Consider the following 4,556-nt stretch of genomic DNA (forward strand, 5'->3'; position numbering starts at 1 on the left):
CAGATCCATTATCTGTTTTTTCCATTGGATATTTTATTTATTTACCTTTCAATGTTATCCTCTCTCCCATCCCCCCAAAACCCCTTATCCCATCCCCTCTCCTCCTACTTCTATGAGGGTGTGCACCCACCATTTACCCATTTCCGTCTCCCTGCTCTCGAATTCCCCAACACTAGGGAATCCAAACTATCAGGGACCAAGGCCCTCCTCTTCCACTGATGCCTGACAAGGCCATCCTCAACTACCTATACAGGTGAGTCATGAGTCCCTCCCTTTGTGTTCCAAGGCTGGGGAATTATTTTATTTTATTTATTTATTTATTTTATTTTATTTATTCCCCAGAGGAGCTGGGGAATTATTTTATCCTGTTCTCTTTCTGCTTTTCTTCAAATTCTTCCACATTTTAATCCAGTTATAGATATTGGCTACTGGCAAACATGAATTTCAAGACACAATCACTACTTATTTTAGGACAAGGAACTTTTGGGAAAACTAGCCAGCCCATCATCACTCACCTCCCAATGTGAAATCCAGTCTATTTTGCCTTCCCTTTGCTTTTTTTTAGAAGCCTTGTCTCCATAGTTTGGACAAGATTTTCATTTTTGTTGTTCTGTTGTATGTTTTGTTTTGTTTTGTTTTGTTTTAGAGAAATTGCTTTGTGTTTGCCTGGTGCTAGGCAAACAAAGCATGCTTACCAGGAGAACAAGCTCTTCCCACACTAATGTATATAAAATGCCAGCGTCCTCCTGAAGGGACATCTGTAATTATGCTAGCAAGGCAAGCAGATGGTGAGTGCCTGTGAAGGCTGAGTTTATTTTACAAAATTGTCAATGTTCTCAGGAAGGCTCTTAACTTGCCACAGTGAGGCAAGCTGCAACTACCAAACTAACATCTGAAGACTCTTCTTGAAAAAAACAGTTGTTGAGTGACTTGGCTTAGGCCAAGATTAGCTAGATTGGGCCTCAGGGCCTTTGCTGTCACTTCTGAGGGCTCATTCCACCTCCCCACATACTCCAACATTCCCAAACAATGAAAAACTGGGGTTCCTTGCTTAATATTGATCTAATTGTTAAGTAAGATAGAAAGATTAGAAAGAACTGATTTAAATGAGTAGTTTTTTTTAAAAAAAATTGTGTTCTCTGCAGAATGGAAAATAAAAAAGCCAACTTTAGGAAATTAAAGCATGTTCTTATAGTGAGGATGTTTTTTAGGTTTAATGCCTGGAGATATGAAATGTGTTTGCCTCTGGATACACTGTGCCCTTGGATATGGTCTAGCGAAAGGTCTTTGTGCTACAGTGGCATTGAAGCCATTAATGGCTTTCCTTCTAGTCAAGAGAATGAAATCTCTAACCTGGATGGAGACCTAACATTCCAGATGGGCTCATCAATTATCTAGCCAAGGAGCCTCAGGAAGGGGGTAGGTGCCACCCTTAGGAAGGCCAGCTCACCTTAAACCATGCTAAAGAAATAGGACTAATTTATCCCTTTTTAGAGATCCTGTACTTTCCACACTCAGAATTCCCACCAGTTAGTACAGTCCCTAAAGGCTGCCATGATTTACTGGGTCTGCCCATCTGACTCAGTAAAATGCAATGTTTTTCTTTTCCTTTTTTTCTGTTGCTTTCAGATGCTACCCTGTTGAGAACCTTACTCTTCCTCAACGCTTTTGGGGCAAGTTCTCTGGTCAAGAGAGAGAGAGTGGGGCTGCAGGGGCAGGCGACGCAAAGAATGGAGACAAGACAGGGTGTGATTCAGTCTCAAGTCTCAAGTCTCTTACAAAGTCTCTTTTATTGAAGGGAATTCTGAGGTATTTATACGCTTTTGCCACGTGCCTTGTAGGCGTGTGGATACCACGTGCCTTGCAGGTGTTGATATGACGTAAGCCTTACAGGCGTCTATAGCGTGGATAGCACGTGCGCCTTATAAGCATGTATGGCCTAGATAGCACGTGGATAGCATGTGAACCGCCTTGCAGGTGTGGCTACCACGTGTGCCTTGCAGCTGGGGTCAGTAAACAGCAACACAAAATATGTGGGAATCAGAGTATGCTTCAGCTGTTGTAGGCTATTGAAAACCAAATCTCTTATCAAGGTATATGGTTCCAGATGGCTGCAAAGATAATCTAGCCGCTTTCTGCTAAAAGTCGGCTCCCAACACTACCCCAAACTGAAGCTTGCTCTGTCTAGTATTTTGGACTTTCTTACTCTTTCTCTAAACCTTCCTCCAAGCCCAAACCAGACCAAATCTCAGCACAGAGAGGGATTTGTTTCGGTAAATCTCTAGCCCATTGAAGTCCAGTCAAGGAAGACACAACTCAGTTAATTACAAATGTATGCTGCAAGCCTAGATTGGGAAGATTTACCATTGAACTACTCTATTTCCCAGCTAAGAGAGCTCTTACAACTTGCAGTTTCCTAGGTCATGAGCTTCTCCATCTTTTCTTCTTCCACCAACTGCCCACTCCCAACGACTCTTCTCACTCTTATCACTCTTCCCCTGCCTCTGGCTCCTCCCACTCCTCTTCTACTGCCCAATCACTGGCTCTAGCCTTTATTTAACAAATTTGATTGGACAGAAGGTTCACAAGATTCATTCCTCCTTCGTAGCCCCTCCCAGGAGTAGAATTACCATGACAACAAGAGGCTAGGGCTATCCACCACATTTCCCCCTTTTTGTCCAATTAAAAAACTCTTTTCTCTCACAAGGGGAGCTGATCATGAAGTTTTGCCCTAGATGAGGGTCAGTTGGCTACTATGACAGAGAGGCTCGTTTTCTCTAAAACCATCACCTACTTTTTCTTCTTCCTCTTATCCATTTTCCTCCTCTAGGTGGTTGCTGAGATTTATCATTTTCTTGCCCTGAATTTTTCTTTTAAACTAATAAAATTGGCCTTTAGCTTCAATTTGAGTCCTGTCTTAAGTTCTTTAATTGAGACTGCAAACCCCTTCTTAAAAAGGGACTCAAATTTCTCCAGTAGCATCTGAGAATGATGAAAGGATTTTCTAGAATTTCACATAACATTTGGATAATTGGGGTGTTCCCTCAGAAGAGAAGCAGAACTTCAATCTCATCATCTCTTCTATATCCCTGCTATGCGGTGAACTGTAGCAGTAATTGCCTACACTTCTCTGGGGCAGCACACTGGTGCCCAGGAGCAATCTGAATTTGAGAATGAAAGACACACACACATACATACACAACAGGTAATTTTAAAATGACTTGATTAGTTCAAAGGTTAGGCAGTTCTAATTCTCCCTAAAGTTATCTTATATTTCCCTCCTGTAATTTTAGTTTAATGCACTCTAATTGTATATTTTATTTTTGTTGCCCGGGCTCCTTCTGGGAAGCTCCCTAGTCTTTAATGCCCAAAATTCTTCTGGGCAGCCCTTTTGGGGACCCATGTTCCTTCTCACCCACATTTTGGATGATTTTCCTTCCACAGCTCTAAATCTGATCCTCTGGAAGCTGGCGACTGACTCTGTCTTCCTTTCTTCCAGTTCTTAACCCATGCAATCTAAAAGTTCTACCCCCCTCTCTCTCCACCCAGCAATTGGCTGTTGGTTCTTTATTGGCTGATCAAAAATTAATTGGGGACAAGGACCCTCAGCATTTGGACATGCAGATTCCCGATTAACTCAAAGCATTGGAACCAATCCCCAACAGTGAACAAGTTGTTTGTTGCCATACACTCCTCAATGGGTCACAGCATATAATCAATCCATGGTAGACTAAAACCTCTAAGACTAAGCTAAAGTCTATCTTTCTATTTTATAAGATAAATAAAAATAAAGCTCGATAATTTGTCACAGTGATGGAAAAATGACCAATAGAGCCTTAGTGGTAGGCTTCTCTGAGGGAGGATGAATATATAATTCTCTGCTACCTAGAATTGTTGTGAGACTTAATTAAATTTTTAAAAAATGAGAGAAATAGAAACAAAAAAGTCCAGAGGCAACAGACCGACCAAAATATCTCTTTAACAACTACTGTAAGTTGGACAGGGGTTGGGCGAGAGACATGCAGATGAGAACATGGGCCGTAATCTACTTATGCTCTGGTTTCAGTGTCACTGTTGTTCTTTGCCAAGTATAGAACATGTTGCTTGTCTCGTGGTAATGTGGATGTTGGGTACCCACAAAGTAAAGAATGTGTGAATGCTGAATGCTGTTGCTTCCACCTGGGGTTAGTCTGAGGAAACAGTAGCTGTTGGCAGCCTTCTTCTTAGGACCATGCTGGAAGGGCTGACTCAGACAGACATAGATCCACAGGGAAGAGCTCAAGGGTACATTCATGTTGACTGGGTTTGAGTCCTATATTCAACTTTATGCCAGATTGTGGTGGTTTGAATGAGATTGACCATATATTTGAATGCTGAGTCCTCAATTAGTAGAACTCTTTGGGAAGGAATAGGAGGTGTGACCTTGTTGGAGAAGGTCTGTTATTGGGAGAGGGTTTTGAGGTGTGAAAATAAAACTCATACCATTCCTAGTTAGCTCTCTCTGCCTCGTGCTTGTGGATCAAGATGTAAACTTTCAATTACTATGTTGGCGCCAT

This window comes from Arvicanthis niloticus, chromosome 8 (assembly GCF_011762505.2).
Source record: "Arvicanthis niloticus isolate mArvNil1 chromosome 8, mArvNil1.pat.X, whole genome shotgun sequence".
In the NCBI taxonomy this organism is placed as follows: Eukaryota; Metazoa; Chordata; class Mammalia; order Rodentia; family Muridae; genus Arvicanthis; species Arvicanthis niloticus.